Here is a 13,705-nt window from a genome sequence, read left to right as displayed (position 1 = left end):
AGTATTAATTATGACAATATTGCCTCCCTCACCAGCTTCCTTAATGACAGTATTTTTGTCCTTGTACAGGTTGTCCAATGTTAGTTGTTCATTCCTACTCATGTTGAACCTAGTTCTGGTTGTCATGTGCCTTTTTCTGTCCAAGTATTGGTGAATGTCATTAATCACAGCTTGATGAAACGTGTCAATAAAGTTTTCAGTTGTCATTTGAGGCATACATTTAGATTTAGGTTTCAATTCTTGCTTTTGTATATTGGCTGCTTGCACCCCTAATTCTTGATAGATGTCTTGTGCTTCATGTTCTGGCTCTGGTTATATGGAAATAGGGAGATGGATGTTTTGAACATCTCTCATTGTTAGTTGAATCAAAGGTTCTTGTCTAGGTGGTGATGAGTATGTCTTGAATTTATTCAGTTTCAATTTTCTAATGAATTATAAAATGTCAATATGAAAGTTTGTAAAGTCTGCACCTATGTTTGGAGCAAATGACAGACCTTTATTTAGTAAGGTTAATTCATCAATTGTCTGCTGGAAAGGTTAATCACCAGATTTGTGCCTATCATTTTCCTATCAATTTCCTGACACTTGACCTTGTCAGCCTGCTTGTCTGACCCATGTCTACTTCCAAACTTCCTCCTGCCCCGAGGGCTGTGTCCCATGTTGTAGTATTTTGGACCACGGGTCCTGAAATCTGACTTGGTTGATTGCTCTTAAAGTTCCTTTTCTGTAACGTCTTATCTGTTCTAAAAAACCCTTGCTTTGATTTATCTTGATGGTAAGAATGCAGACTAGCAGGCATCCAAAGAGCATGTAGTTTCACTTTCTGATTCGGCATCTGAGCTGCCTGTTGATGTATTTGGTGTACTTTGTCTTGACCAATGATGGATGTTGTCGAATTTGGGCTGGAACAATTATACTCTGTCATCACAGTAGTCATGTTCTTCTCTAAAGTACTTTCTAAATTTGCGTAGCTTGATCTCATCTTGGTATGTGTTTAGAATTTCATACATTTTGCTAGAGTTCTTTTGCTTAATGCTATCAGGGTTTGTCATATCTGTGATTTCTTAACTGGAGACATGATCGAATGCTTAAGGAGTGTTATTGGCAATTTATGGTTTATAGTTCATGCATTCATGATGTCATCCAAGCTATCATCCATTCACCCAACTCACCTTATTGGATAGAGCCTACTACGGTCTACTAATAATCCTGACTGAATGCCAGTGGTGGTGGCACCTTTTGCAGGGTTAGTTGGGGTTAGTTAAGGATGAGCGGCACACTAAAATGCAGAGCATGGAATGACTCTGAACCAATGATTATATCTGTGTGCAATTTTGCATTCATTCTATTAAAAAAACAACTGACCCAAATTTAAGCTAACACTTTCAATTGCTGTAACCTGGTTTGTGTTCTTTGCTCCCTTTGCCAACCCGACAGTCCTTCACTCCAAACGGTATGTAATGTACATGGTTTTGACATTTTGTTTTGGGTACAATTGTTACCTGTTATTTGTTTCTAAGCTATTATTTGTGCATATTAGTTTGTTTCATTTTGATGTGCATTGTTGACCACTTGTATTCAATTCATCTGACATGTCCAGAAAATCTTCTGTATAATGTTTATACATAATTATTGTGTTAACGGGCACCTTGAAGACAACCTTTGGTTGAAACATGTGCGGTCCTGTCTTTAAGCCTATCACATGAACTCAATAAACCAGTCTGTATTTACAGTAGATGATTTTTTGAGAATCTATATTCTAAACGCAAGAGTAAAATTGGTTTTGCCATGCGCAACACACCATTCCCTATTAATTACCCCTTATCTTTGAGATTATACATTTCTCTTTGCTCTATATTAGGTTGACTGACTATTGCATCATAATTTGCATCTGCAATTTGTGTTTGTGACATCGTTTACACATTATCATGCATTCCTGTAGATCAGGTGCAGGCAGGATGGGATGAGGTCATGTGTTGGTTGGTGGAAAATAAGTATCGATAGAATTGGAAGACTGTGATGCAGATGACAGACACTTGTATTTGATTGTTCACCATGCGCTTTCACTTAATGTTCCACAGGCGCCTTCCTATAGGATCATCATCATGGCTTATTGGAAGGTCCCATCCGCAAAACCTTTCCACAAAAACACGCATCACTTCACCAGTCTCCTTCTTACTGTGTTGCTCCTTGACCGGAAAAGACTGCCAACTATCAGCAACAGTCTTCTGTGTACATTGCTTTTTCTTTTAATTTTTTTTAATTCCCTTTGTTACATGTTTCATCTTTAAGTTTTTTCATTCCCTGTTCCACCCCCCTATTTCTATCTCCTAAAACTGCCCTTTTAAGGGCCAGCCTCTAAGTTATAAAAATTGATGAAACTAAACACTGACTGCAAAAATACATATGTTTTGTAATTTATTTTATGCAGTTTGAGTGCAGAGAGTAGGGACTGTAGGAGCAGACCCTTAAGTGCTGGGGAGCCTGGAGGCAGTGCAGGTGCAAGGGAAACTAGACTTGCAGGGGCCTGGGCCCAAGTTTGAGGGTGACCAGATGACTAGTGAATGGAGCAGTCAGGTGCATTAGCAGGGGAGAGGAAGAGAGAAAGCAGAAGGGAAAAGGAAGGTCTTGAGTTGCTTCTGGTACCAGAAGTGGTTCTGCTCAAGTTTGAGAGAGGCAGTGAGGCTGTTCCAGAGGGAAGCCCCAGCCGAGGAGCTAGATCTGCCCTCAACTCTCTGCGTGGAGAAGCATCTGAACCTCAGGGAGTTGGAGGTGGATGAGCAGAGAGCTTGAGAAGGAAGATGTTTTGGAAGAGAAAGTTGGAGGTAGAGTAGTCCCATGCCCCAGAAAGCCTTGTGAACGATGCAGAGGGTCTTGAACTTGATCCTTGCAGCCACAGGGAGCCAATGAAGAGATTTATGAGCTGGGGAGATACAATCCCATGTCTTGAGGCCAAGGACAAGTCTTGCAGTCCTGTTCTGGATAAGTTCTAAAGATCGAAGGGTAGAGGCAGGTATATTAAGAAAGAGGCTGTTCCAATAGTCCACCCTAGAGAGGACCAAGGCTCTGGAGACAGTGAGCTTCTGGAGGGAAATTGAGAAAAAGAAGAATATCTCTGTGGAGGTGAAGCTGATAGTTTGACTTCTTAGAGACATCAGAGATGTGAGGAGAGAAGGAGAGGGTCGAGTCGAAGATGACACCAAGGTTCTTAGCCTCAAAAGAAGGAGCAGGAAGAGGGCCCAGACTGGGCAGCCAGAGAGAGAGAGGAAAGGAGGGAGCGTGTGTCCCAATGAGGAGGATCTCAGTCTTATTACCATTAAGGATGATATCATTGGTGACACACCCTTCCTGAATTTTAGCCAGACAGTCTGGTATGAAAGAAAAAGTAGAGGTGGCTGAGAGGACCCTGAAAGATAGCTGAGTGTCATCCGTATAACATTGAAAACTGCAGCAGAAAGTAGCGATGCAGTGGGCAATAGGTTCCAGGTAAATGCAGAGAAAGGAGTTCAGACATACTTTGAATGCCTTGCATCTTTTACCTGCTTAAGTGTTGGCCACGCCCACTTTCCTAGAAGCATCACAAATTTACCAGCCCGCACATGTAAGCTGCCGCGCATTGAGCAAGTGCTTTGATAAGTGCTGTTAAGCTGTCCTGGCTTTCTGACTGCACCCCTCTCTGCTTGATTTTCTAAGGACTCCACAAGTGTTGGCCACGCCCACATACCCAGAAGCACCTCACATACACCAGGCCACACGCATTAGCATGCACGCATTGAGCAAGTGCTTTGATAAGTGCTGTTAAACTGTCCGGGCTCTGCTCGATTTTATAAAGACTCAACACACTATGCAGTCCTTGGCTTTTCCCCTCACCTCTTTATGAACTCTAATTTTTTTCTGTATATTTATGTCTATAGTGTTGGCCACGCCCACTTACCCAGAAGCACTTCAAAGACTCCAGCCTGCGCGCATTGAGCAAGTGCTTTATAAGTGCTGCTAAGCTGTTTAGCTACTTTAGCAGCTCACAGCTCTCGGGCGACCTGGTGAGAGCCGCACTTTGTTGTTCTGTAGTTACCATTAATGTTCCTTTTTCACTACTTCGATTGGCATATGAGTCTTTAGAGTACAGGGTTCAATCCCGATACGGTTCATATGTCTGATTCAACTTGAATTATCCCTCAACTAAGGGTGTATGAAAAAATACAACCTAAATGCCTGGCATTTATACCTTGAAAACAGGGATGCGTCTTGCTAAAGGGAACCCTAAGCCAAGTGATAGACTCAAGAGTACCCCTAATTGAACAGCCCTGCAATTACAGTTTACACGCAGCGGCAGGAAATGAACACAATCACACACACCAACACTTACCTCGGACATCCGTGCTTTTTGCTCACAAAGATTCAAAGGTATTGACGTCTGCAAACCCAGAAGTCTTGCAAACAAACCTATCCATTGAGCCAATGCCTCTTTTGAACATTGAGGACCCGGTAGTGGATACATCCACCCCAACTGACTCACTCCTCAGTGCAGGGTTCTTTTTGTCTGATTCACTCTTGAATGACTTGAACTCAAAACCGGCAGAACACCAAGCAAACGCAATCACTGCACAAATTCACCATGTTGCTGAAGGCTCGGGCTGTGATCTCGATTCGGGCATTTCCACACAAGACGATGTGGTTGTACTAGACAACAAATCTGTAGAGCATGTCATCAGTAATGCAGATGAAGCACTACTCAAGGCACCTTTGGATGAGCCAAACAAGATTCCAATATGTCTGCTCTCCAAACCAACAAGTTGCCCATTCCATCCACGTTGTCCCAATCACCTATTATTTTTTTGAACACACTACAAGAGTCATCCATACTATCCATATCTTTCACTCAGCCTACTCCGCACAAAGCAGTTTCCACTCACCCATTGAACCCCACTGCTCCTAAAACAAGGGCAGCATCTTCTGTAGAAATTACAATGCAGACTACGAATACCGCACTGTATGCTCTAACAAAACTTTATGAAACGTTAGATGCCAAAATTAACAACCAAACAGCTCTCTTAACACAATTCTTAAATGTCTCTCTAGCGAACCATGCAGACAACAAATGCCCATGAATCAACAAGGACTTAATACAGGAAAAGGAGACAGAACTCACATTTCAAAACAATCTGATATGTCCCAATCTTACAAACTGTGTCTTGACATGACTGTACCAACAAAGAACTCAAATAACATTACAACCAAAACAAAGGATTGTATGTCTTCATCAAGTATTGAGCACAATCCGGGAAACCTTATTCTGCCGATTGAGCCAAAGCAAACATTCAAAATATGTTCCAAACCAAAAAAATATATAAAATCGCAACCTATGCCAAAAAACTCCAAGAATATCAAACAGGTGCCTCCATCTGTTCGACCAAGCTCCTGTTACTTTATCCAGTCTCTATCTATGCCAAGGAATTCCTCACAAACTGCCTCGATGGTGGTAACTAAGAAGTACCAGAAAATGGCACAAAAAAGGAAAAGTTGCCAGAAGAACAGTAGAGACACTTCTGTTCCTTTAAATCCTCCAGGTACCTATCTTATCAGCCCTTGGAGGATTTAATGGCAGAGTTGCAATGTGCACAGCTAATCTCTGCTCCAGATCCAGCGGGTCATCCATAGATCGATAGCCACAAGATGGAGCAGCCCTCCCATGCTCACAAATAGAGATCTGCAAGCTCCTTTCATTAGAAGAGCAACGCAAGGAAATCGTGAAATCGGTTGCTCTTTAAGCAGCTAATTCTTAACATAATTTTGTGCCCGACCAACCCGTCATCACCAGATATGACACCCACAAACCAAAGTGTCAAAAGTAGTTTCTCGACAAATAAGAGATGGAATAATAATTCACTAGTTCAAACAAACATCCTTAAAATCCATGATCAGGAAAATGGTATGAAAAAGAAACGAGGGTTAGCAAATATGCAAGCATATCACCACATAGTATTACAGTGCATAGGAGGTAGCTTCCCAATTTATGATTAAACAGGACTAGTGTCCTGAATATTTTGGGGGACATCCCACTACCAGAGGATTTTACCTCAACAAATATTGCATTTTTAGATGATAATGACTAGTCTATTGTTAAGATATGGATTCAACCAGGAATTTTGATGATCTTGCTATGAACAGCGCAGCAATCACTTTTTGATCTGGGGTTCTTGCTATTCCATGAATCCAATTCTAAATTGTCAAAAAGTGAGCAAGTAACAAACTGCCATTGCCATGCAACCAAAACTGCCATTGCCGAGAACTTCCCTTTAATAATCACCTGTATACAAAGTGAACATGAATCAAACCGGCAAAGAGAAGCATCGAAATGCATAAATTAACAGCCAACTAATGTATTCAGGCGTCATGGAACACCAGAGGCCACACTCATTTATCAGCAGTAGATATTAACAATCTTCATAAATATGATATAGTAGCTCTAGAGGAAGTGTGTTTTTAGAACCACCGGTGTGGGAAACCATAATGTCAAAGCACAAACATAAGGTAGGCTAAAGGCAGGTCTTACCGTAGTGGTCAAAATTTCCTCTGAGTTACAAATTTACATATGGTTCACCCTGAATATATTCACACAATTGGTTAAAATCAAATCTCCCAATCATACTCTTGAATTAATAAACATATACTGGAACCATGGAGTCAATACTCCACATTCAACAGGATCTTGAATTAACTTTCGACCTGATCTCAGAGGATAAAACTGTAGACTCCATTATATTGGTATGTGACCTAAACATGAATTGTTTAATAGAACAGACTTGTACATATCCAAGACTTTTTAAATCATGGAACACATTAATGAACGAAAGGCAACTAATAATGGTAAATGGTACAACAATAGCAGACAATCCCCCTGTTTGCACATGGAAAAGAGGACACAAGCCTCTCATATTGATTATATCTACACCGACAGAGATCTCTTTGTGAGGGTCAGTGACTTTTGAATTATTCATCAAATGTTTAGTGATCATGAATTACTATCTTTAATATGGTCATGGTCTAAGCCATTCTTTCCCCACAGAGCCAAATACAACTCTTTTCCCTTGACCATTTCTATTGCTAAAAATCAATTTAAATGAATACCCAATTTATTAAAGAGTTTAAACAATGAATTGAACTATCCACCTCATATCCTAAATACAGATCTGATTAAATCAGATGTACTATATGTTGCCATTCTCCAATTTTATACGACTGTAAATACAGAACACACACGAGACTATAATCACATGTTTAGGACAAGCTACATAGCATGAGAACTGCTTATCGTGCTTATCGTGCGGCAAAAAGAGCTGCAGCGCTTCTTCCGCATCCAGTAAGATCACCAACAAAAAAACAACTAAAAACTAAGTATAAAAACTGGGTGAAAGCCAGGAAAGCTCTAATGCTGCAATGAGATGCAGAAACAATGCTGTGAGCCTTGGCTTCTAAAAACTCAGCCATTATATGGAATCTTCTAAATAAAACCAACAATGCAACTCAAACGCTGATGCAAATTAATGCAGTACTGGAAGAAATCTGGGTGAAATACTATCGCTCGTTATATGTAACACCACCGCTATGCGAGCTTAACACTACTTCTGTACCACCAGAAAGTTATGATATAATCTTTGATGTGGAAGACATTATCATCCTTATCTCGAAACGTAGTGCATCAAGAGCTCCAGTGCCTGATGGCCTAACCAATTAAATGCTTAAATGACATACGGAAGCATAGGCCCTGATATTGTTTAGTGTGTTTAAGAGAGTAACATGAACCTGCCAATTACCACCTTCCTGGCATAAATCCATGATCGCTCCCATTTACAAGAAAGGAGCCAGACAGTCACCAGAGAATTACAGGCCCATCGATCTTCTTGACGTGCCAGGCAACAAGTTTGCTAACTAGTCTTAAAACACTTTCATTCATGGACAAAATCATCTAAGTCCCAAGATCCTTACCAAACAGGCCTTGTAGCAGGCCTGGGCACCTCAGTAAACCTACAGACCTTACATATAATCAAAGAACATGAACTCAAAGTCAATCTGCCTGTCTATATAGCATTCATATATTTTAAATCTGTATATGAGTCCATATCGAGAGAATTGTCCAAACTCATGATTGCTGACTACCCGGCTAATTTACGCTATTGGATCTGGCAATTCCATGATAACACTTCCATTCAAATAAGGCGAACTATGGATGGAAGACTAACATAATCTATCCCTACAGATAGAGGCCTTAAGCAGGGCTGTAAGCTGGCTTCAGCCCTTTTTGATTGCTTTATTTCCGATATGAAACATCCACTTGAAAAAGTTGTGATTCGCATAAAATGGGAAAGCAACCAATATCATGGATTTTCTATGCAGATGATTTAGCCTTATTGGCAAAACCACCCGGAGGACTAAAGCATCTTCTTAATGAATTGGGCAAATAGGCTGATTCAAAACTACTGACGATTAATCTAGAAAAAATGAAAGTTATGATCTCTGCCAAAGCAAAACAAAGCAAAAAAACAAATTCAAATGGAAACTACAAGGTAAACCCATTGAAATGGTCAATGGATATATACCTATCTTAGGCTGAACATGAACAATGATACATCTGATCGGCCTTAACTTAGAGAGCTGACCAAGAAAATCCAAACGTCAGCTAGCCAAGCCTCAATTCTTTTTTTTTTTAACAACTTTATTTATGTTTGCCCACAGGTTATACACATACATTTGTAACAATCTTTTAAGTGGTCATACCACTTACACCAATTGGCTGTCTTCTGTAGTCGGGCATTCCCGTTCTGTTAGTTCTGTCAAGTATTGTTTATACCTCGCCCATATGTTCTTGGGTTTGGAGGGGGGCAGCACTGAGTCAATATACAGTTCCTCATTATCATTAGCCCACATCATGTCTTTCTTTCAGTCTTCTTTGGTTGGCGGTTGAGCATTTTTCAACCTCATCAATAAAGTTTAACAATCTGCGCCACGTAGGGTTCATTTTCCCCACCACCCCCAGCATGCATAGTCGCGGGGACCATACTATTGGTTGTTCTGCCATCATATCCAGCACTCCGCAGACCTCAGACCAATATTGTTTCAGTTCTGTACAGTCCCATAGCATATGAAATATGTTAGCATTTTCACAGTGGCATCTAAGGCAGGTGCCGGGCATGGTGGGATATATTTTCTTGAGCTTTGCTGGGGAGTAATATGTCCTATGTGTTATCTTATATTGAATCAGCTTAAATCTCGAATTACATGATATCTGTTTGGTTAGTGAGCATATCAGGGACCATTCCTCATCTTCTATCAATTGCCCTAGAACTTGCTCCCACCCGCTCTTGGCTGCATGGGCCACCTTCGGCCGTGTCTGTATTATAATTTTATACAAAGCAGAGGTTGTTATTTTCTGAGCCCCTCCAGTATATATGTAGCCTAGCGCCATATTGGCTTCGGGTTCATTCGGGAATGATGGAAACATGAGGCGTGCCATGTCTGCCACTTGGTCATATTGTTGCTTGTACGCATTCGTGTTTCCCACTATGTTTCTGATGTCTCCCCAGGGTATAAAGTTTTTGTCCGGGAATAGCTGTCCTCATTGTGTAACACCTCTCGTGGTCCAGTGCTTTGCCACGTCACTATCAATCGATAGAGGTGTATGGGGGTTGCCCCAAATAGGCATGCTTGGATGGTATAACTTACTGGCATCAAAGATGTCTGCGATTTTTGACCATGCTGTGATCGTAACCTTGGTGGGGTGAATCGTGTTGTAGAGCTTGGGAGTAGGTCTAGTCAGCTTCTGCAGTGCCAACACCGACTTGCGCTCCCCTGCAGGAGGGTGGGGGGGGCCCGGGTTGATGAATGATGTGGCCCAACCCATTGCGTAGTGCGCATGCACCGCGAGATAGTATAATTCCATGTCAGGTGCCATCAGACCACCCCTGGGATACATGTCGGTCAGGACCCTCCAGCTTAACCTTGGATGTCCACCCCAGACGAAAGCTATGCAGGCACTATTGATTTTGGAAAACACATCACGTCCCGGCCACACTGGCACTGTACTAAACAGGTAGAAGAGTTTTGGTAGTATTATCATCAATGAAATGGGTAGAGCGCTCCATCGCTTCATTTTGATGCATAGTGTTTCTATAAGAGTACTGTAATTCAGGGAGCGGGACAGTAGGACAGTCCTGGCTATGTGAGCGCCTAGATATGTGATATGAACCGGGCACCATATGAGGCCGTGTAGGTTCCGGGGCTGTACTGTGTCAGTCAGGAGGAATATCTCCGACTTATTGGGGTTAAGGCGTAAACCTGAGTATTCGCCGAACTCCTCCACTACTGCCATCACCTTACCGAGCATGTGGCCCGGGTTTTTAAGGTATAATAGGATGTCATCTGCATACAAAGTTATTATTTGTGGTTTACCATCGACCCGGATCCCGAATGTGCTGTAGCAGGATCTAAGAATGTCCGCGAGTGGTTCCATGACTAAAGCAAAGAGGAGCGGAGGTAGCGGGCAGCCCTGCCTTGTGCCTCCCATCAATTCTAAAATATCTGTAAATGATCCGTAGACTCTAATCCTTGCTTGGGGTCGTGTGTATAAGATTTTAATCCATTTAATAAATTGTGTCCCGAACCCATAATTGCGCAACACCCTGAAGAGAAAGGGCCAGGAGACTGTGTCAAATGCTTTCCTCATGTCTAGGGAGACCACTATTCCTTGGGTCTCAGGGGGTATTTTGGCAATGATTTGATGGCATCGCCTTATATTAGTTGCTGTGGACCTTATTATTTTTGATTATAAACCCTGGTTGATCCTCGTGAACCATGTATGGCATCAACGGTGTAAGCTTAAGAGCTAGGATCTTAGCATCCGTGTTTATTAAGGATAGCGGTCGATATGACCCACAGTCCTCTGGGGGTTTCCCTGATTTAAGCAGAAGCGTAATTATTGCTTCTCTTGTGGTCTCTGGGAGCCCTCCTTTTTGTATTGCCTCCATCCACACTGCGTATAATCTAGGTGCTAGTAGGTGACTAAATTCTTTATAAAACTCAGCTCCCAGCCCATCTGTGCCCGGGGATTTCCCATTGGGGAGTGCCTTTATTGCTTCAATAATCTCCTCTTCAGTGATGGGTTCCTCTAACATTTCTCTGGTGGCTTCTGCGATAAGGGTTGTGTGAACTCGGGAGAGATAATTTTCTATTTCGGATTCTGCAACTGCGCTCTGTGGGGAGTATACGTTTTCATAGAATGTGTAGAATATATCTTTCAATTTCGCCTGGTCTGTGGTTACTGTACCATCTGCTGTGAGTATGCAGGGGATGGTCGTAGGGCCCCTTTCACCATGCACCATTCTGGCCAATAATCTCCTGGGACGTTCCCCCTCCCTGTATCTCCGCGCCGCCACAGGTCTGTCAAAGTATCTGACCTCCTGGTCTGCCGCTTCCGTGTATTCCTCAAACTTGGTCTTGATTTCCAAGCTGAGTTGGGGTGATGATGTGTGTGCATACTGGGATTGTAGAGCTGCTATTAGTGTCTCTAAACGGGTCAGTCTGCCCCTAATATCTTTCAAGATTCCTCCTTCTATGGATATCGAGTGACCTCTGACGCATACTTTAAACGCCTGCCATAATATAGCTTGGGTTGAGACCGAGTTTTCGTTTATATCATGATATTCTTGTATGTATTGTTCCATAGAGTTTTTGTAAACCAGGCCTCTTAGTGCTGTAGGCTTAAATCGCCATAGGGGACCGTCATGTGGCCTATCGGAGATTCTCCATGTTAGTTGTATCGGGGAGTGGTCTGAGTACGTCCTAGGGTGGATGCGGGAGTCAACAACCCACGCCATGCTCCCTGCGTCTATCAGCCATAGGTCTATTCTGGAATGCATATCGTGAATCGAGGAGTAGTATGTGTATTCTCTCTTGCCCGGGTGCAATGCCCTCCAAGCATCACTCAGATTCAGGTCTGACATATTGAGTATTGACTGCGCTGCTTTTGTTAATGTTCTGAATTGTGTCGAGGTGCGATCAAGTTGTACATCCAAGATGGTTTTAAAGTCCCCCCCCCCAAATCACTTGGGCCATTGAAAAGCATGCCAATTTCTTAAAGATCGAGGTGTAGAAATCTGGTTGATCAGTATTTGGACCATAGATATTAAGGAAGACTATTTCTTTATCATAGAGGTTACCATGAAGCAGCACATATCTCCCTTCTGGATCGCATTCGACTTTCATAAATTGAAAGGGTAATGTTCTGTGTAGCAATATCGCGACACCCCTAGCGCGCCTGGAGTATGTTGTGAAATATTGAAAGGCCCCCCAGTTGGGTATCAATTGTGTGGTCTGACTGGGGTCCATATGCATTTCCTGCAGCAAGATGACCTTAACAGATTGCCTATTGAGGTATGCCATTATCTTTCTTTTCTTTATCTTGGACCCAAGGCCCCTTATATTCCAGCTAAACAAATTCATATCGTCCCTACCTTTGTTACCCATTATCTAAGAGGTAGTTGTTTATGTCTGTGCCCCAATATTCATCCATTGTGTGCTATAGCGCCTTTGTGCTTACCACCTGTGTGCTTTTACTTTTATCAACTTCCATTGCATAACAAACCCCCAACAACCCCCATGTCCCCCTCCCCGTCCCTCACAGTTCCCCAAACGTCAACTGTGCATTTAAATGTCCATCCCTCCCCTCCCATCAATGTCCTAAGCTCCTGCTACAGGGGGGCTGCAGCGTCTCCAGCGCGCACACCGATATCGAGTCTAAGTGTCATTTGCTGTTCTTTCTCGTTCCTCACGCTCATTCTGCTGTCTGGAAAATTGGTGTCTATGCGTTCGGAGATTGCATCCCATTGCTCCCAGACTTAGGATTCTATAGGGAGCCTTTCCCGTTGCTATTCATCTCGTAACATTAGCTCGTTGGAAATGATGTGGCCCACAATTCACTTAGTAGCCATCTTCTAGGATTGTCCATTGTTGGGTGGGATATGTGTTTCTACAAAGTTTGCAGCTTCCTCGGGGAATGTGAAGAAATATGACTTATTCTGATGTTGGATTTTCAGCCTAGCAGGATAGAGCATTGCATATTGCACCTGCTGATCACGTAGCTACTTCTTGACCCCAGTGAAGAGCTTTCTTTCCTAGTGGACCTCTAATGTAAAGTCTGGGTAGATACGTATGACATTAGCCTCCCATCTTAACTCCTGTTTCTCTCTGGAAGTACGTAGGATCAGACCTCTGTCTCTGTAATTTTGTATGCGTGCAATTATTGGTCTAGGATATGCCCCCAGTTTGGGCTTCGGGGCCAATGATCTGTGTGCCCTCTCCACCAGGAACATCGGGGACCATCCCGGATCACCCAGTAGCATGCGCAGAAGATCCTCAACCGTTTTTGCCATCGTCCCTTTGATTGCATCTTCTGGGACTCCAATAATGCGAATATTATTTCTGTGGGACCTCTCTTCTAAGTCTTCACATTTGGATTTCACGGTTCCCAGTTCTATGGCCATAGTAGAGACTGTGCTTTTCAGAGCTTCCAAAGAATCTTCTGTTCCCGATATCCGCGTTTCAGCCTCCGTCATACGGGAGGTAGTCTTGTCCAGTTGGGTCTTTATGGTGGCCACACTCGCTGTGATCTCATCTAATTTGTCTGTGAGTGCTGCAAAACCCTGTTGCATGG

This window comes from Ambystoma mexicanum, chromosome 5q (genome assembly GCF_040938575.1).
Source record: "Ambystoma mexicanum isolate Mex_15411 chromosome 5q, UKY_AmexF1_1, whole genome shotgun sequence".
Taxonomy (NCBI): Eukaryota; Metazoa; Chordata; class Amphibia; order Caudata; family Ambystomatidae; genus Ambystoma; species Ambystoma mexicanum.
Note: the sequence above shows the minus strand (reverse complement) of the source record.